Source organism: Falco punctatus (assembly GCF_963210335.1).
Source record: "Falco punctatus genome assembly, chromosome: 3".
NCBI classification, from domain to species: domain Eukaryota; kingdom Metazoa; phylum Chordata; class Aves; order Falconiformes; family Falconidae; genus Falco; species Falco punctatus.
The window spans coordinates 113,315,022-113,336,817 of NC_137582.1; positions in this window are offsets into that span (position 1 = coordinate 113,315,022).

The following is a 21,796-nucleotide window of genomic DNA, read 5'->3' on the forward strand; positions in this document are numbered from 1 at the left end:
CTGCTGTGCAGGGTTGCTGTGACTCCTGGGAAGGATGATCTCCAGCGCACCTAGCTTAAGTGATTTGCAACTTAACTCCTTCCACATGGGTTTCTTGGCCCTTGAAGGGAAAGGCTGAGTCCTGCCTGCTGACTGACTTTACCATGGATGAGTTCGGCTCTGAAGGAGGACTCCACTACCCGCCCGTTGAGGGGCTGAGCATGCCGGTAGTCATTGCGCAGCATCTTGTTTTGCCAGTCCAGCAAGGAGTTCTCCAGGAGGCTGATCTGTGAGAAAGGCAGGCGTGTTGCGGAGGGCAATGGGAACAACAGTTCTGCCTAGAAGTGCAGCGCAGGTCCTGCAGCTCAGGATTAAACCTAGCAATTTGTTATACAGCAACCCACAGGGTCTCTTGCTGAGTATTAGCGAGGCGAAAGGAACAGAACATGAAGGCTATTATCAGCTAACTTGTTCTAAAGGTATTTTGCCTGAAGGAGATTTTTGACACCTGCCTGATGATATGCATGGATGGAGATTTTTGCTGCTATTCTGTAGCATACTGCTTTTTCACAAGTGCTTACTGCCAAAAAGAGTATTTCTTTTCCAAATGAGAACATGCTGTGATCCTTCCTACTGTTAAGCCTCTAGTTTATCTTGTTCTGATGCTTCTTTTTCATTAAGGAAAATTAATCGAACCACTCTGCAAGACTCAACAATAAGCTTATTTTACTTGTGTTACTTTTTTCCTTGCTAAAGCCTTTGTCCTGACAAGGTGGTCAGAGGGAGGAAGATCCTGCCACATGACTGTATTCAATGGCTGGGACAAGTGGAGGTTACTGCCCAGTGCTCCTGTGCACTCAACAGGGTCCTCTGGAGCCTGGATCAACCCTTTCTGGTTGCACAGCCAAAACCCACAGCAGGCCACTCCTGAACTGGTCCAATCTGGCTGCACAATGTAAGTGTAGACAAGAAAAACCCCAAAATTACCTTCTAAAAACATGCTAATTATTCTCTAAGTAATGTTATGAAATTTTTTATGTTTTTTTAGGGGGTGGGGAGGGGGTGGACTCTTGCAGCTGTTTGTGCCTTGTTGATTGACTAGTCTCTTCCTTTTCATAGTGCTTCAGCATGGTTGAGCTTAACTGACCGGAGAGCTTTGTTATCGCTCACCAGACCTCAGGTAAATGCTGCTGTGCAGAAACTGGTCCTTGCTGTGATGTAGCATCATGGTGACATTACAGTCACTTATAATTCCAGTCACTTAGCAGTCTGTCCCAAAAGCCCTTTATGAGAAATGCCCTATTAGCTCCTTTGTCAGGTTGTTCCCAAATTCACGGCAGGACAGAAAAGGAAATTTGTGTGGAAAGGCGAAACATGGAAGAAAGAGAAGCTGCTCTGCCTGGTAAAGAGCTACCACTTACCTGTGTGTGTGACAGGACAATTGGAGAATGAAAGATGGTCCAGAGCACACTCTCGGAGCAAGGCGGCGTTGTTAGTGAGCCCTGGTACCGGTAGAAGTGGGAGAGGTTTTCTGGCAGCATGGCTTGGACATTCAGAGAAAAGAGCTTTGTTGATTGACCTTGAAAGGAAACAGGCAATGTTAACTATTACCGGGCAACGAAGAGAAAGGTGAGAGTGGTGTTAGAGCTGGGGCTGGCATGTCGCTTTGCCCAGAGCGCTGGTATTTTGGGCCTTTGGCAGAACCGAGTGAAGGTGGAGGGAAATGAATGGTCCTTTCAGTAGATCTATGGTTTGTCCTTGAGAGGTAGCTGGGGTCCTGGAGGAGGTGGGCAGGTGCACCTCAGTGCTCTGTCAGTAGCCGTTAATCCGCGCGGAAGCAGAGCACGTCAGTGCAGCAGAGCCCCTGCTATATGGCACGCCGACCGCAGGGTCGTAGGAAGTGATTTGGTGGTGCTGCAGTGTGTTGCGTAGACCTACCAGGAGTATGTTTATTGCTGCCTTGAGCATCTCCCACACACCCCTGCTGCGTGGGCTGCTGTTTAAGCTGCATGGGCAGGGAAGGCGTGAAGTTGTGCATGGCTGAGGATGCTTGGCCACGTAACTGCAAGCAAAGCACCAGCAAAATGGCTGTCCCCAGACCAGTACATATGTGCAGGCTTTGAGAATGGAGAAAGGCATTCCCAGGTCTTACCTGCAAACCTGATTTTTGCCAGTTTGGAAATTAATTCACTGTAGTAGGTATTCTCGAAGTGCCCATCCTAAACACAGCATAGAAACTTGAACAAAAGGTTAGTGACCTGCCTGTCCTTCTATACCACTGATCAGCCTGGGGGACTAGCTGGTGAACTGGGAGACAGAGAAAACAAATACTATCGCTGATGTCTTGGTAAGTTGGTCAATCCTAAGCATGATAACGTATGTACACATAGATCTTGGGTAGAATAGTGAACTGTAAGGATCCTTTCCTTTTTCACGACTTCTAAGTGTTCCCCTTTGCAAACCAAAGCAAGGCCTTGAGGTACAGCAAGGAAAACCCAGCTGCCACACCTGATAATCCATCTGTACTTCTTACGGGCAAATTTTTCTGGGACTCCTGGGTTGTATTGGCTGCTATTGCGTGAACCCCAAATGGCACAAGGGAAGAACAATTTTGCTATGGCACAGCCTCCTCAGGCTGGTGCCAGACATCATCTCTCAGGATAGGCGTGCAAAGCACAAAGGCTGCTTGTGTCTGGACTACGGTTATGGTACAAACACTGACCACAGACTGACCTTGCTCAGTAGCCTGAGCATCAAACCTACCGTATACAGGAAGGCAAGTACAGCCAATCCGTTTGGTTTATCTTTGGCTTCTTCAAAGCTTGAGTAGTCAACTGAATTGTAATGGACAATGTGCAGCTGCCAGAAGAGAGACAGGGTCATTTAGTAAAAAGCGATAAATGGCTTCCTTGGTGCTTTAAAGGACCCAATACAGACTGAAGGGACAGTCACCATCCTGATTCCTGCTGCTTGTGCTTCACAGCACAGCCAAATAGACCTTTAGTTTAATAGGTTTGTGATGAATGTGGAGGACCAACTCCATCTTTGAAGGATATTAGTGCTATTGCCACAGTTTTTCTTGAAGTCTTCTGCGCCAGCACCATCAGGCTCAGCCCCTGCATTGCACCAGCCACCTGCACTTACGGAAGCCCTGTTTCCCCCACTTGTCTCTGCCTTGCTTCCTGCAGGCTTTGTGGGCTGCAGCTTCCACTTTCCCAACCGGCAGATTTGCAATGCACCCTCCCTCCAGTCCACCCTGTCCACAAGTACCTCTGCGAGGTATCTCATCCCATCTATGGTGTGTTCAGAGCCGCTGGTCTCCAGGTCCATGCCACCCCAGTGCAGATGCATCTGTACAGCTGTGTAGATGCCTGGGAGCCCTCTGGAGATGCGCATGGTGGGTGGCAAATCAATCTGAACTGAAAAAACAGGATCAGAGACAGCAGTGGGTGCAGCCATGCCCATTCTTGTAGTTATGCTTACGGTGCCTAGTGATTTCTGCCAATAACACCCTCTCTGAAATAAGCTGTCCCAGTCATGTTCAGGGAACTAACTCCAGGATGCAAGGAAAACCATTGAAGCTTAAAGCTAGGTGTGCCTAAAATCTTTTCTGACCTCAGGCTTGTGCACCACAATGACCCTACCAGACACAAAGGTGACTGGCCACTAGCTGTGTCTGCAGGCTTTTTTCCATCTGGGCGCTGAGTTTTTCATTAGGCACTAATAGAAGTGCTTTCATGCCCATCTCTTGAACTCTACATCACACCTTGCAGGGCACTGCACAGATTTGTTAACTACTTCATTTCCAAGGAAGAAAAGGGGAAGAGAAATCAATGAAGTGATTGGTCTCATCTAATCTGTCGTCATAATTTTCCAGTATTCTGGACTCTTCATCTTCTAGGGACAGGCATACTGGGTCAGAGCCCTGTAAGTTTGAAAGGGCTGTGTTAATGCTTGAAGGATTTGTAGAGAAAAATCTCTCTGCCAAGGAGTATTCACAAAGAGACTACAAACCATTTGTCTGCCTACTAATATACTGCCACAAACCATAAATATGCCAAACCTAGGAGTGAAGATGGAGAATTGCCTCATCCTAATGAAAGCCTAGAGCATATTACAAAAAATAGCAACTATCCTTGCAAAACATAGCACATTATATGATTCACTAGTCATACTTTGGGTTTGTGAGAAGTTTCTTCTGTTTGTAAACTATTTACAGACAGGCAAGATGTAGATGTGTTTTCTTGTAATATTCGAAAGAGTCTAGAGTGGGGGAAAAAAACATCTACCTTACTTTTTACATAAGGTCCCTGCTGACTGCCATCCATAATTAGGGTTATTTACCTCACTATGGTTTCTACTTTCCAGAGAACTGTGTTCTGAGTTTATGACAAGCTTAAGTCTTCTGTAAGATATTTTAAGCAAATACTTGCTGAAAGCATGAAAGTAGATAACAGCCTAGTTTGCTTCTGCTTTTCACTCATGTAAAATGTGCGTGGAAAGAATGACTGCCCTGAGCTGGAAGTGCCTTACTCCTGCTTAGCTTAGCTCTAGTTGTGCCAGGCAGTGGAAAATCAGCTGGGATTACGCAGTGTGAATCTGAGCGCAACTGCACCTTTCTCTAGTGCTTCTGCTCTGCAGTTTGGACTTTTGTCCCTTACTGCCTTACAGATTGCAGCATACGCAGCCAGCCCATTTTCCCAACTCTGGCCTCTGAGGCAGTTGAATTAACAAAGGCCACACTCGAGGTCCCAGTTTTAAGACAAATCTGCTACTGGAGGAAGCGGCACACATCCTGCGTGGATGACATTTTAATCTTCCAGAGCTGTGTCCATCCATGCTACCTGCTAGAGGACCAATACTGGGTGGGTTTTTTTGTTGTTGGTTTTGTTGGTTGGTGTGGGTTTTTTTGTTGTTGTTGTTTTGTTGTTGTTTTTTTTTTAAAAAAAAAGAGTCCAAATGCCAAATACAAAAGGCTTCCTTAACCTAAGGCTGTCTGAGTGTATCTGCACACAGACGCTCTGCGCTACTGCAAATAGACTTTATCAGGTGGGATTTAGCCTGGTAATTATACAGCTAGAGAGAAAGTGTAGGCGAGACACTTGGTCTTCAACTCCCAAGAGCCTGTAAGGAGACTCCTGCTGATAAATCCATCTACTGTTCCTTTCAAACCTGCTGAATATTTTCTAATGTGTCCCAGTGCAATATTTTCCCTGAGAGAAACAGCTATCCTGTTGCATCTCACTGAAGCCAGTAGGAAAAGCTAGTCTGACTTCACAGGAGCTGTGAATAAGGACAGTCATTTGCCTTTGTGCTTTACTAAAACACCCTGCATCAGAAAACTGTTGTTTTGACATTAACAACAGAATAGGAAAATACACACATGCAGTCAGATCTGAAAGCTAAACCTGCAGGAATTAATTTGTAGGCAGTCAGGGTAGCAATGCTTCTAACTGGGTATTAAGCCTTGAGACTGTGGGGCCAAAACCAAGGCTTTTAGCACATGGTGTGCTTCAGATTCCCTCCCCAAGACCTGAAATACCAATCCTCTGACTGTTATGTGAGGGATTCCCCCCGTGTTGTACTTTGTGTGACCTACACCTAACTGAACCTTGGGTAAAAACTTGCTACTGAACTATGGTTCTCCATTCCTATCACTTCTTATTATTGCACAGGGGAAAAAGATGCATTTTCTGAATGCAGAGAGGAGTCAGTGTGCCCCAAGTACCACTCACTACTATAGTCCTGCAGTCTTGTAGTACAATGAAAGAAAGGGTCACTCTGTAATGCTCTGTCTGCCTTTTATCCCTTTCTAATGTCTAACGGAGAAAATATCTTGCAGAAACATAACTGCCTTTTATTTCTCTGGTTTATATGTGTGCTTCTGGAGAGCTTTCCTGTGTGATTGGGGAAAACAGCAAAGCTAGGAGATCAGAATGAATTGAGATGGCAAAGCAAGGTAAGGTGAGTTCAGAAAATAAAAGGGCACTGTCTGTGAAAAGCATTTGAATCAGCTAAAATGAATAATCTGATCCTGTGCTGTCACAAGCTTGACATCCTCCCAGGGCATCTGCTCAGCCAGGGAAGAAAGAGCTGCCTAGCACTATAGCAAAGCTGGCTTATTCCACTGCATTTCAGCCTGGTGTCGCTTACTGGCTACAAGAGGTTTGTGATCACGTTCTAGCTGTGGCAGCGTGCCGAGATGAACACATAGGAGCTGTTCCCATCCCCTGCGCATGCTTGGAAAGTACATACCTGAACTCATAAAGTCTTCTTTATACCCCAACCACAATGTAGTAAGTGCATGCTGCACTGCCCAGGTGAGACCTCCAGGGGATACAGCACAGCCTACTGTATAGCATAAAGGCAGAAAGCTGTCGGGGTCAGAGATTTCTCTTCCATTAGCGGTCCCAGCAGGAAGATGTGTTCTTGCTCTCACTGAATGTACTGCAGGATTCGAGCCGGCACGATGCCCAGAGACCCGAGCTGGGCAGGGCAGGGTACTAGCAGAGAGGCCCGATTGAAAGATCTGGGTTTGCAGGCCAGACCTACCATTAAAGACGTCTGCGTGTCGAAAGTGTAAGGCCTTTGCTTTGCTGCTGCTGGTCTGTTCCCTGTGCTGCTGGCTGCCAGCATCACCCACAGTGCATGGGGGGCCCTGGGTGCAGTGGGGGTGTGGGCAGCCGTGCCGCGGCACTGGACGGGGCCGGGGTACAGCCAGCACCTGCTGCTCGTGCCTTGCAGCCCTGTTTCCTGACAGCGGGTGACTGACAGCAGGGCTGCTGCAGGACCAGATAAACACCTGGAGGTCTGCACCTTGATTTCTGTGTTAGGCGGCTCCTCTATCAGCAAGGACTTCTTGACCAACTCCTCTTTTTAAGTGGGTAACAAGACAGATCTACCCCCAGTCTTACCAGAGTGACCGTTGTTGGTCATCGTGAAATCCCCCTGCAAAGGCCCATCATAACCGCTCAGCTCCAGCCGCAGCAGCTGGGGGTTGTACCTCACTCTCTTCCTCTGGATGTCGATTGGAGATTGGTGCTTGCCAGCACAGTCTGCAAAGTGCCTTCCCCAGTGCTCTTCATCCAGCTCTCCTTCTGTGTGGAGGGGAAGCAAACCAGGTTATCAGGACACAGTGAGAACTGTTGTTAAGTCAGGAGTCAGAAAACTCTCATCATTTGCCAGCCGGACATGTCAATCCAGTTGTTTTAACACCAGGAGCTGCAGCAATAAAAGGTTGCTCTGCCTCCCCTAGAGTGAAAATTGACATTATTCTGTCTGCAGGACAGCTGTGCTGCAGAATAGGAAACCTGCACTGTAGTAATAGCTTACAGAACGCTGGAGACTGAATTTCCACCAAAAGAGAAGCAGCCTTTATACAGAAATGGATTTAAATGGCTCTCAGCTGTCAAAAGTGGGACATCAGGTTCTTAGCCAATGGGAGAGTGGGGGGGACCAGGGCAACAGGTGGGAATTCTCTGCTTGGGATCAGGAACTGGCAGCAAATTTGCTGATTTTAACTAGGGGGAGAGCTAACAAAAGAAAAAAATGTTTAAATAAATGGCAGCTTTTGTGTGTTTTCTGGGATAGAAGTGGTCTGGGGTGGCTTTGATGTCCTGGGTGTGAGTTTATGAACAAAACCCACCCCCCTGGTGAGGGTAGTGCCGTGCCTGGTGCCCCCCTTTTTACACACAACAAACAATGAGAAAGTCATTCATTGCTTTTGTGAGACGAATCCTGGACCCGGGTGTCCCAATTTCAGGATGCAGTTGACTGCTCTGAGGTCTTAATGCCCCTTCAGCCCCCAGGCCTAATAGCCCTTAAAGGTCATGCAAAGTGTTTATACCAGGAAAACTGTTCAGTGTCACCAGCTCAGACACAAACCTTTGACATGGGTCTAAGAACTAGAGGCCCTCGCTTCACCTGCATGTGTTCATCACCACCGCAAGTACTGAATACTAAAAAACCTCCTGTGGTCACCTGTGGAGGAAGCAAATATATAGCAGACCTGGCATGCTGGATGCTTTCCTTTTCCCAATGGCTTTAAGCCTCCTCACCCTAATCTTCCCTGCAGAGGTCAGGGTGCTGCTGAAACTCTTAACAAATGCTCGAACGCTTCAAGGCTATTTGCTCTTTCCATAGTGCTGTATCTAGGACTTTAAGGATAAGCAGAAATTTTGATGCTATCTCTGTCATGGCTGTGACTGACAATCAGTAAGAAAACCTTTTCTCCTTCTCTCCAGAACTGCAATATATTGATCAATGTCAGTACCATGTCTGTCTGAGACAAACAGAGCTAGAGCTAAGGAATAAACATCATGATTGTTGAACTCCCTGACTTCAAATCCTGCAGAGATGGTTTGGAAGAAGGGGTGATTGTTGTAAAAAGGAAACAGTTCAAAGCTACTTCATAATCTTCTTAATTTTCAAATTATTAGAATTACAGCTGCACCTGAGGGTTTGTTACTACTTGCTAATTCTTTTATTTTTATTTCACATAAACAATGCCAGTATACAATACAGTATTTGTTTCCTGACTGATTAAATGTGGGGGGCTTGGGAGATGCAGGCAGTCTAGCCAAAAGAAAAGCCAGAGAGAACTTCTGCAAACAGCTTAGGGTCCTAATTGCATTATTGCATCTCTTCAACAATATCCTTTGGTTTAGCTTGATTCCCAGTCCACTGAAGATCATAAAAGAACTACAGTTTGCTTCACTGAGCTCTGAAAACAACTCCCTGAAACAAATGAGAATCAGATGAAATTTCACAAAAAAAATATAAATACATAAATAAACATTTCTTAGTGATCTGTACTGTGTGGAATATGACAATAAAATAATAAGCAGGCAGTATTTAAAGCTTTTCCTTCCAGGATCATCCAAAGGGCAGCTTTTATTCTAACACATGTAAAGATTTCCCCCATTGTTTGAACCTCTTTGGTCTGCCTACTCTGACAATGTGTCCTAACCACACAAAGGAGTAAAAAGGGGTGACATTGAAGAGAATCACTTTCAAGACACACAGGCATCAATAAAGTGGAATAAATTAGCTGCTCTATGGAGTTCTTTCACTAACGGAAAAGAAGTCAAGCTGAGTGTTTCTTCTGCAGCATAAAAAGGCTGGGAGCATCTTTAGCAAGCACTAGCAATCCCCAAACAGCCTCGTTGTTCATTACCTTTGTATGTCCAATGCACTAGATGAGAGCAGCTCAGATGCACCAGAAGTAGGTGGCACAAGACAGCTGTGATCCACATGTCTCTCGCTGTATCTGCAGTCAGAACCAAGGTGGGGAGTGCATTTCTTTAAAAATCCTCAGGAAGTGCAAGTACCAATTCACTTCTGGCCTTTCCAGCACCCATCCCACCCTTCTCACCCATCCAAAACAGTAACAGCAAATGATGCTACCAGAGACTTTTCCTTTGGACAGTCAGCTTTAAACACTAATGGCACTTTATTGATCCTCTGAACTGAGCTGTTGGTGCAAACGTAACAGGTTTCCCCCGCAGTGGCCTCGGAGTCACTGTCTGACCCCAGCTGCTACACTTCACCCATCTGTTCATTCCTGATGAGCAGTTTGAAAAGCTTCATTGAGAGAACCTGTAAAACAGTGCTTTGTGAGCTAAGATACCTAGCGCAGATCTTAATACGCTGTCCTGAGATGGGCAACTGTTTCCTTGTTAGACGAGGGAGCTGAGGCAGAAGGCATTTAAGGAATTGCTTTTCAAAAGTGCTGAGCATTCACAATCTTATTAGAAGTCAAAATGCAGACACTTAGCTCCTTTGAAAATCAGTCTTCTGAGGCCAAGTTTAAAAGCGCTCCATACCCTCAAGCCCAGTATTTCAAAGCATTTTGTTTTCAACACCTTCCCTAGTTGCTGAAAATCTAGTTTTGAATGTAAGAGATTTGCAACCTTTGGAAAATTCAGTGATCTGAAAAACCATTTAGACTGTTGAAAGATGCAGGCATGATACAAGATACTGAAATCCTGATGGCTTTTAAAAAAACAACCCAGAATTCAAATAAATACTAACAGGTGTCAGCTGTCTAAATGCTCTTGTGGACTTCAGTAGCTGCTTTGTACATCTTCAGACACTTGATTTCCTTAAAAGTGCATCCCAAGCAAATAATTGCCATCCAATTCATTTGGCAGACCAGGAAACAGACCATGGATTTTCTGCCTGCCTTTTTGTATCCTCTAACTAGGCAAATGTCATTCCCTTTGAAAAGCCTTCTCCTTCCTCCAAGAATGACACACTACCAACAGCCTTTTCTGCCCAGCAGTGCCTTCCAACCCACAAAGCCACGCTTTCATAACAAAAGGGGAGCAGAAATCTCTCCGGGAATGGAATTTTCACCAGGTATTAAGAAAAGCTACAGCTTCCACCAAATGCAGTACAGCTTTGCTGCTGATTTTAGGTGACAGGCAGCAATATTAAACATTTGGCAAGAAAACTCACATCAGTGAAATCTCAGCACTTCTGTTTGCAATGTCCCTGCCACTTGCAATAATATCTGCTATTATTATTTTCAGCAATAAGGCATGTAATAACAGCAATTCAACAATAAGAGCCATAGGTAAGTTACAGATTTTGTGTGAATGCAGGTTTCTATGATTAGGCTGTGCTGAAGAATAGAAGCAGGTTTTTATTCAAAATCTTATTCTTTGCAAATGAATTGCTAACATTAAAAGGCCTTTCCTGGTTTGCCGATTTGTGCAGTGCATACGTAATCTTTGGAAACTGCTGTGATATTGAGTTGATTAACCAAACGTGGTTTTTTCCCTCTCTCCCCTGAAGAAGTCATTTATTCTGACAGTTGCACTGAACTGTGCAAGGACTAAACTAATCAGACATGCTCTGCAATGCACTTCATAATCCTTGTGTATCCAGTTGGGTAAACAGGCTTTGAAATTAGCTGAGGGAGAAATTTTGGGGGTTTATACCTGTTTACACTCCAGGATTCCACAGAGCAGCACTTGAGGGTGTGAACAAGAGTCAGGAACAGGAGGTCACCTCTGCACCAGAGCATCCCTCCTGCCACCCTGCCTGCATGTGAACTCCAAGACTGTTTAAATGGATGTCATCTAGGGACAAGCTGTTTCTCTGGCCTGGGCTTCGTCGATCAGCTAGCCCAGTCTGTGCAAAGGGTTTGAAATAAAGCCCACTCAGGAGTGTACTGGTGCCAGGAAACTGGAGATGACAGTGAAATAATTTTTCATCGAGCTTTTGTAACATGCCAATTGTGACATTTCACTTGACATCGGCAGGAGCTGTGGGTGCTCAGCACATCCAGACCCCACATCTCTGTTAGCTTCCCCAAAATCAGTGGCTGTTCTGGAAGACACAGCAATGTGGGGAGAGGATTTACTTAAGGGCGCTAAGTAGGAATTGGTTTTGGAGTTATGACAGAACAATAATTTTAATTAAAGTCTTTAAATGTGTTTGAATATTAAGCTTCTAAGTACAACCTGAATAATATGGAAGGAGTCCTCCTCCTGTATAAAGTATTAGACACATCCACCATTACTTATTCTTGGAGCTATAGCTTTTTTTAGTGTATATGGTATTAAAGCTGCCCGGCTTGAGGCTTGTCTTTTAGTCGACTGTTTTTCTACCTCAATATAATTGCTAGAGAGCAGTATGGATGTAGTGCCTAGGGACTCCAGATATCACGGCAGGACTGTGCTTGAAGTAAACTGGTGTTTTGCAGGTGAAGAAGATTGTAGATCTAACAGGACTTGCCTCTGCACCCAGCTTTAGCCAGTAGGAAAACCTAATGTCAGGTATCTCCACCGTGAATATCCCCAGCACAACTGCTACACAAAGGCAGGCTGCTTGCACACAGGTGCAGTCACACAGACTTCGGCCATCCCCCTTCCTCTTGACTACAGTAGGAAACGAGCCTTTTATCCCACATAGTTGGCCTCCATGCACTTCACTCTTATCTCTACAGTTTTCCCTGACTCTTTGCCATCTTTTAAATCCTCCTTCTCCCAGGCTATTCCCTCTGTCTTCGCTGGCCTAAAGCTCAGCTCAGGTCTGACTTTCAGATCCGTTCTGAGCATCAGTAGCCACCCTAAAACCTCGACATTGCATTGAAGTAGATGGCTCAATACCTCAGTGCTCCTTTGACCCAGAGCTTGAAAGGCTCATTTCCCTCTGAATCAGTGGGAATTTCATCAGGGGTTGCAGTAATAGCTGCATCACTCCCACATCCAGCAAACATTTGACCGGGAACAGGCTGCTTGATGTGAGATGAACAGATGGCCTTCAACTGGGCTATCTCCGTTTTTGTGAGTCCCAAACCTCTTCAAACAGAGTTCTCTCTGCTGAAGTCATGCCGGATCAAGAAAAGCATTCAGAGCCTACACAAGTTTTATGAAAGACAAAAAGCAGCTAGTGCTGGTAGGTCCAAGGCCACAGGTAAAGCTAGCAATAGCTGCGCAGATGGAAACATGAGATCCTTTTATTCAGCAATTCCTGTAATGTTTTTACATCTTCCTGCCAGAGCTAGACCTTGTTGCTTTGAAATTTTGCCCATGCTTTCCCCACCCCCACCCCCTTTTTGCCCCCTGGCTTCCAATTACATACAGAGATCACAGAAGTCAGAGGTAGAAGAGTGCCAGAATTCATTTCTCCAGTTCACTCAATCCCTTTAGGCCTCCTTCCTCTTATATTTTGATGTGCTTGGCTAAATTCACCTTCTACCGACATAAATTCAGATACATTTGTTGATTCCACCGAGGCTCTGTGATACCAGCAGGCTTTGAGGCAGTCAGAGATAGACACCACAGGTTTACACCACTGTTCCTAAAAGCAGGATTTGCCCATTTTAAAGCAGAGAGGTTTCCTCTGCAAATTCCATTTCATGGTCTAACAGGTTTCAGCATTAGCTACCTGCAGTTCATTGTCAACCTAAATTTTCTTTTGCTCAGTTTCAGCCAATTACTCTTAGTTATAGCTATATCCCTTGGATTATCTTAAAATGTTTTTCCTTTTTAATGTTCATATCACTTCTGGGGTGGTTATCACCTCCCTGCACCACGAGCATGAGCAGCCATTTCCCCAAGGTGGCAAAAAAGGACAATGTGATGTTATAAAAGGAAGAGAACATGGTTGAATAATCCCTCTTCATTTTCATTTCCAGGAAATGTAATTACAGTTATTGTGATGACTGTATAGGTCTGCTCTATGGACTTTGCTGAAAGTGACTACATGTTCTGGATCTCTGCTTGAGACTTCGGAAAAAACAGAAGGTGAAGGCAGGATTAGGAATGGAGAGGTCAGTGTCCCCTCTGCGTTTAGCGTGAGGCACACAGGAACGTGGCCTGAGTGTGGGGATCGAAGCAGTGCTGTCGAGACCTGGCCTGGGATGAATTTTTCCATCATACCAGGGCTCTATGCTGTGGACTGGATGGCGGTGGAATAAAAAAGGAATAATTCAGTGACAGGACAGCTTGTCAGCGTGTGCAAATGCCTGTGCACCTTCTCAGACACTGTTATTAGTATTTTATACATATCTGCACCTCCTTCCATAAAAATATTCATTTTACTGCTGATCTCCCAGTGTAATAACATGCACAGGACGCACGGTTGCTGCTCAGTCTCTCTGAAAATCAGTATTAGCAGTGCATAAACACAGGAGAAGACCCCAGGCCCCTTGACAAATGAACACTCTTCCCAGAATTAAGTAACAGCTCTGGAAATGTGGCTGTTGCCCATTGCTGGGTAAGCACTTTTGCTCTTATTTCAGCTGCATTGTGTGTTGAGCAGCTGTGACATCCAGTGGCCAAACACAATACAGTTGGGTTTGGTACAGAACCCTTCATACATGGTAACAATAACAGAGCCCTTCCATTGCACTTTTCATCTTCAAAGAGCTGTATAACCAGCAATTCATTAACCCCTCCACAGCTTAGTGGCACAGATGCATACAGGGACCCTAACGTACACATGGGAGGGGGAAACTACTCTCCAAGCTCTTCACAAGCGCAGCAATCAGCTCTCTAGGGAGGCAAAGAGCCTGCCCTGGGCCAGAGTGTAGGACCTTCACCCAGGGCTGCAGAGAGCGGCTGCAGAGAGCAGCTGCGGAGAGGTGAGGGATCAGAAAGGTGCAGCTCATTCAGCATCTGCTGAAGAGGCCACACCTGAGGGCAGAGGTGTGCTCTTTTTCTCTAGAACAAGAAGGGCGGTGGCAAGGGGCTGGGGCAAGCTATGTAAGAGGACATGGCAGGACTGCAGCTGGTTTGGAAAGGGATGCTTTGTCAGAGGCCTGGCTAGAGGGAAAAAGCTTCTGCAATGATTTTCTCAAGATGTCAGAGGACTTTGATAAGTATTGGAAGGTAATGCAAACATGGATTTGGATTAAGAAATACAGTGGTGGAAGCAGAGAAATGTGACTAATGAGATTGCAGTGGTTAACTGGGATTCCTGTGACAGGTAATTTGCAAGATACAGAAAACAAGAAAACAAATCAGTGGAAAAGAGGAGCCAGGCCTCACCTATGGAGCAGGGCATCCCAGACTGATGCTGCAAGGATCTATTCTACAAAGAAAGAAATGGACCGAGAGATGGCCCCTGTTAATGAGAATAGTGGGTATTAAGTCTCTGACAGAGGTTTATTCATAGTGTGCAGTGCATTTGCTGCATTTTGGACTTGGAACTCTTCGCCTGTGCTTGAGGGAGCTGACTGGGTGGGCCCAAGCGTGTTTGCTGAGCTGCTCACAGCTTAAGAGAGTTAGTATTCAGCGTGTGTTATAGGTGTTATAGGACTCCATATCCCATAGAGTCTTCCCTGGGTCCCAAGATCCAGGAAGGCACGTAGAAGTGTCTAGGTACAAGTTTGCTCTGAAGCTTCCTTTCTAGCCCGTGCAGAGAAACAGCCTTGACACAGATGCTGCATTTTGTATGGATATCTTTAAGGTCAATCCAGACACGACTATTTCCTTTTGCTTATAAAAGCAGACTTGCGTGACTCGGAGACCCAAACTATGGACAGATGCATCCAGTTTCAGAGATCAAGAAATCTGTCTCTGCTTTCCCTAAGTCATCTGTGCTCCAGTGTTAGCTTGCTCAGACCTGCAGTGGCTTTTTGCTGCAGGCAAGGTCCACGCAGGGACATTAAACAAGAGCAGAAGTGCCCACAACCCCTCCTCCCCCAGTAGCTCATCACCACTGCACTCTGCCTGTCCAAGGGTGGGGAAGATGATAAGAGATAAAAGTGATTCCCATGAGAATGAGGTCGAATTTTAAGGCAGGAAGACAACATGAAGGAAATTTAAATCCTACCATGTGAGCTGTACCTGTTCTGTGGCAAGAGAATCCTGCTTGATAACTCTTGTGCTTTACATAACTATTATGCACTTATTAAAAAAAACAAATGACTTGTTCTTGGTTTGCTCATACTTGGTCTTTTTCAGGTTTCCATTTAAAAAAAAACCAAATCACCTAAATACCAAACATAATTTCTTAATGGCTAATCAATTCCTAGCTTGCTTCCCCCTTTATAGCAGAATATATTTCAAAGTGAGAGGGAAAGACCTACTCAGCAAGGAGTGAAACACCCTGTAAAAGGCAGCGTAAGGCTTGTGTGCTGGCCTCCATAAAGGGGATTACTTAATGGTTTTGTCACGGTTTGAATGAGCAGCTACAGCCTTTGCATGCCCAATTCCTGGCAATTAATATCCAGCTGGTTTAAAACTTTCAGTCTGGCCTCAAACCACTGCATCAGATCATCAGTTGCTGGAAAGTATATTATTTGGTATTAGCACCCTGATTTGTACGTTGGTTCACTTCCAAATAACCCTTTATCATAATCTCAAAATGGCTGTAGAGTAGTTTTATATGTAAGTTATCACTTACAGGAGTTAATAGTAGTATATCTTTTTCCTATTCCAACCCTCCTACCTGTTTTTTTTTGGTTTTGCCATGGTTGTTGTGCAGTAATGTTCCACTTTAAATAAAAAAAGGTTTAAAGTCTTCTGCCTAGTGCGTGAGTATCTAACACAGCTCTCATGTACTCACATAGGCTGATGACTGTCCCATGCTACACATTCATAGCTGCACAGAAATCTGCATCCCTAGTATCACTTCTTGAAAATGCCCAGGTAGTCTAATGTTACCTGCATCTTCAGCATCCATTAAGCCCCCTTTAGTACTGAATAAACCCTAGGCACCCATTTCACAGAGAGACATAAAATTCTCTGGCTGAGGTCTGTAAGCTCCCTGCCCTGTCCCTGCTGGCTTGCAAATGGGGAGCAGTAATTTCCACAGAAAATTCAAATCCCAAACCTACCAAAGCTAGCTGGGGTTGGAGAAAATCAGCAATCAGACTGCCAGGTGAGATAGCAAACTGAGGTCCCTGCAGCATGCAGGGTTTGTCACTCTGATAGCTGATCTTCCCTGACAACTCGTAGTCTAATTTTTGCACTATAGTTGCAAATTTTTGACAAGAGGACCTGAAAAGATCTAATTCGGTCTAGATCTTTCCCTTACCCCAGTCATTGTACTGAAGCTACTTTCAGGCTGGCTATTAAATGCAGGAACTGCGGGCTTTTAAATCATTTTCAGGACACTAACTGGTCAGTCTCTAAAACTGTGGGAGAAGACAGGAGAATTAAAAAAAGTGGTAGAAGTTACAGGCACTAAGACAGATGTCAGGTCTGTCCTCTGAAGTCATTTAATTATTCATGTGCCTAAAACCTGTGGTGTTTAGTCACAGAATTAAGCTGTAAGACAAAAGCACACCAGAAAAGCAGGATGAGAAGCAAGGAAGAAGGATGTAAAGTCAGAGGAGGTTTCGAATGCCTGGAAGAAAACATCTTAAATGGTCAATTCATTACTTTTTAATAGATACCCAGAAACAGCATTAGTCAGACTCTGCCATTACCTTTCCAATGAACGTTCCTCAAAAATACCACGATCTGCAGAGTCAAAGAGAAGAAATCTGAGTGACAGAGTGCTGACTTCTGCGTCCAATTCTTTCCTCCAGAGACCTCGCCTCAACTGCGGTGATGTGGTAATGCAGTCAAAAAGCCTCGTTCCCTTAGTTGTAGGGCTGCTTTTCAAAAAGGAACTTATCAAAACATAAACAGGCTGGCACTTGCAGAACTGTCGGGCAGAGTAGATGAGGGTTGTGCGCACACAGCGACCCAGCCGCATGTTCCTCAGGTGTTTTGTGAGGCACTGGGGAGGAAGAGAAGTCCCTGAGTGCTCAGGAAGTGCTTTCAAGGTACTGTGAAAGCTCACGCCCTGGAACGCACCCTACCTGGCATAATGGTTATTAAGCGTATTAATGCACTGGCAAACAAGTCCTGATGTGTGGTGGTTCGGCTCCCTGTCTCAGCAACCTCAGCCATTTGAACTAGTGATTTCACACTCCGTAAAGCTCTGAACTCTGCTGCCCAACCACTTTTAGCAGGGAAGGAAAAGGCTGGCCTAGTCAGCTTCTGTGCTCATGAGCGTGTTGCCAGCAATCAAAAAACTTACACTTATTACACTTACAATTTGGCCTGTAAAGCACAAGGAATGATTAGGCCTTGCAATGGAAGGGGATTTTGATCATGAGGCTTGTTTTCCATTTCTGAGTGGTGGATGCCCGTAAGCCAGATCTGTCTTCATGTTTTTTCTCCATCTGCTCCATCAGCATGTTATACCAATGTGTTAGTATTGCGTGGGCTGTCAAACTGGATTACTAGCTACGGTGGCTTTATGTTTCCTGAAACTCTTTGTTCCCAGTGTCCCCATTAGCCATACAGCCCCCTCCAGACCATGAAAGAAATATTTTAAGAGTGCACTGAGTATTTGATTATCTGGTAACGAGACCAGGTTCCCACAGAAACTCATGCCAGCCGGATATCTCTTAGCCTTAGGGATGCTAAACTTTTTCCTCAAAGAAAGAGAAAAAGAAAAATCAGGCAGGATACATGACTGAGCAGTGGCATTTTTAATATCAGCTCTGACTTTTAATATTTATGTACAGTGCGATTTTAAATCTGCTGATCCAGGAAAAATTATACCAACACCTGAACAATGCCAGACTTCTGATCATGGATGCCTGGTCAATGCTGCCTCCAGCTACTGTAGTGCCAGTGTCTTCAACTGCGCCCTCGCTTGCAGACACATGATTCAGTGGAGCAGACACGGCTCCTGGCACAGCATCTGTGGCCAAAACCGTGAGCGAGTCCTGCCTGCTGGGGATGGGACCGTGCAAGAAGGGGGGGGATGCAGATTCTTAGCACACAGCTTGTTGCTTGCACTCCAGCAGAGGAAATTTGCTTGCTTTGTGCTGTTTTTGTGCTCACAAGGAAAGAGGACCCTAGGAAACAGAGAAATGGAAGAGTTTAGGTTGGTCTTCTCCCACAGCTTTGCTTCGGCTGAACAGGAATATGGAGCTGCAAGAGGCTCAGTGCTCAGCTTCCCAGACCAGAGGGTTTGCTTTACACTCCACTTCTGTCCACCATCAAGCTAATTATTATCTTTCATAATAGGGCTTCTGTTCCCAAAGAGCACTCTACCGTACTTCACCATGAGTCTTTTGCTCCACTACCACAATGCTGAATTTCCCTCAGCCTTAGGCTTTCTTGTGCTCCATCTTCCCTAGTTCATCATGAGTCTTGGCACCTCTATGTGATTTTCATGCATAGCAAACAAGGGACTTTTACAAAGTGTAAAGATGGTGGAACATTGTTAATCCAGCAGTTACACAGCATAAAAATCCAGTTTTATGATTTCCAGCATCTGATCACTCAGGAGCAGGCGTTTGCAGGGAATGCTCCCCTCTCATGCCTTTGCACCAGAAGGGTAAGGCTCCAGGATAAGTCAGGAACACAGCTCCAAGGGGTATAACACGCAGTTTTGGGGAGGTTGGCACTGCAAAGAATTGTCTACCTAAAAAGTGACAGTTTAGTTCCAAGGGCTTTTACTGGCCAATATTGCTTTACCTCAGCTGTGTGCAGCCCAGCAGCATTTCAACCTGATTTGTGACTGCGCAGCCCACATGAATCTGCACCCCCAGCAAGGCACAAAAACCAGCATGTAGTGCTGCTGCCAGCATGTGGGCCATACTGTGCTGCCACAGAACAGCTTGCGTTGAGTGGTACGTGCTTGCTAGGAGCCTAGGAGTCACGCAGGGGGGCCTTGTGGGGTACCGTGTCTGCGTGGCGTGCCTAGGGAAGGCGGTCAGTTCAACAGATTTCCTTTGCTTTTTATTAGGCTTAAAGCTTGTCTCGGGGGTTTGTTCTCAGGAAGGAAAGAAAAATGTGCCCAGAAGAAATGACCAGTCACAATCAGGTTGGGAAGGGTGAAGCAGTTATAAAGCAAACATGAACATAACTGACTTTGCAAGCAACAAAATAGCTTTGTGTGGTGCAGTCAGGATGAACTGGGCACTGTCAGCCCTCTGGAGCCCCTAGACCCCAACTGCAGGCTGGGGAAACTTCACAGGTGTTCGAAATTCTCAGAGCCAGGCCCCCATCCATGTGAAGACAGGCTATGTGGTGTCAGGTGAAACGGGAAGAAGCAAACCCAGGGGAACTGGGAGTTCCCATGGCATTACATGCATGGGTCTAGGCTCTGCAGTGTCCCAGCCAGGCAAAGCACCAGTCCCTGCTCAGGGCTTCACACTCTTACGGCTGGGGATAGTGCTCTGCCTTGAACAGAATCAATTGTGTCCAGGAGGGACAAGATTGTGCCTTTCCTAAGTCAGCCTGTGACCTTGTTCAAATGTTTTGACCTTGCAATGGGATTCCCTTCGTTGCAGACTCCCTGCCGCAGTGCAATGTGTGACTATCCCTCTGTTAAAAAATCCTGGAAGGAAAACATGCTTATGGGAAGCATGGGCACAGCTATTCTCCATAATAAACCCACAATGACCTTGTGTTATGACTGCAACTGATCGATCCTAACCAAAGCAGTATATTCCCTGGGAGCTATACCACCGGGAAGGGCCTGGAGGAACGGTGGCAACCAGGGCTGAGGGAGAAGTGGCATGCTGCCCCGCCGGCACCGCGGTCCTGCACCACGACAGGGTACAGCGGGGCCTTGCCATGCTGGTCACAGGGAGCTGCTGCCAGGGGGGGCTGGGTAAGTCACTCCAGGATGGAACCGGGTCCTTCTGCCGTGCTGCACCTGGGAACAACTCATGTGAGTGTCATATTGTTGTTAAACACTGTGACACACGGTTATTACTGAGTCCATAGAAAGCTGGATAATACTTTCCAGGGATGTAGGCTTTGCCAGTCACAGAGCTCCTTGTTCACCGTGGTGTGTCGTTCATACTTCAATGCGGTGAACTAAATATTTATCAATGAATAATTTGATGTTTTTTTCAACATCCACAGCGGGATCAGAACTTTTCAGGAGCACGAGTCATTCCATTTTGGCAAAGTCTTTAATTCCATGGCCTGGTGCGGAGCTCTGCTCTGCTCCATCATTTTTTGGTCACAGCAGTCTTTGTGGTGGCTTGACCGTGGCTGGACGCCAGGTGCCCACTGACGCTGCTCTCACACTCCCCTCCTCAACCGGTCAGGGAAGAGAGAACATAACGAAAGGCTCATGGGTCCAAATAAAGACAGGGAGATCACTCAGCTATTGCCATCATGGGCAAGACGGATTTGACTTGGGGAAATTAGTTGCATTTATTACCATTCAAGTCAGAGTAGGATAATGGGAACGAAAATCAAAACACAAACACCTTCCCCCCACCCCTCCATTCCTCCTGGGCTTCGCTTCATTCCTCATTTCTCTACATCCTCCCCAGAAGCAGTGCAGGGGACAGGGAATGGGGTTACGGTTGGTTCGTCACATGTTGTCTCTGCTGCTCCTTCCTCACCGCATCTCCCCCTGCTCCAGCGTGGGGTCCCTCCCACGGGAGACAGTTCTCCATGAACTGCTCCAGCGAGTCCTTCTTCACAAACTGCTGCTCCAGCGTGGGTCCCTCACGGAGTCACAGGTCCTGCCAGCAAACCCGCTCCAGTGCTCCAGTGCAGGCTTTCCATGGGTCATAGCCTGCTTCAGGCATCCTCCTGCTGTGGTGTGGGGGGCTCTCCCTGGGCTGCAGGCGGGGATCTGCTCCACCACGGCCCTCCCTGGGCTGCAGGACAGCCTGCCTCATCACGGCCTTCACCACGGGCTGCTGGGGAACCTCTGCTCCGGCGCCTGGAGCATCTCCTGCCCTCCTGCCCTGCCCTGGGTGTCTGCAGGGCTGTTGCTCTCACATGTTCTCGCTCCTCTCTTGTGCTGGTGCAGATTTTTCTTCCTCCCCTATCCTAGCGGCACTGCCACAGTCGCTGATGGGCTCGGCTGTGGCCAGTGGTGGGTCCAGCCGGGAGGCAGCTGGCACAGGCTCCATCAGGCACAGGGAAGCTTCTAGCAGCTTCTCGCAGAAGCTGCCCCTGTAGCCCCCCGCTAGCAAACCCTTGCCGCGCAATCCCAACAGCCTTCAAGCACGTGTCATGGAGCATCAACACCTCTGTGTGGAGCCAGAAAAAACACTTGCAAAACTCTTTGTTCCTGGTGGCACATGAGTATGTGAGGCGTCACGACCAATCGCGTGAGCGCTTCTTCCCCACCCCAGTAAGTGTAACGGTTATTCACCTCACAATCAAAGCGAGCATTTACTGTGTTTGTATTTAACCTTTCTGCAGCAGTAACGCTGCCAGTCCTCGGCGGGAGGGCCGCGCAGGCCGAGCCCCACGCTCCTCCAGCCTTGGCGCGGGCAAGGCTCGCTGCCGCTAGCGACAATGACCCCGCCAGCCCGGCCTCTTCTCCCCACGGGCGCGCGCAGGCGCGCGGGTTTGTGCAGGGCACGCGCACCCCA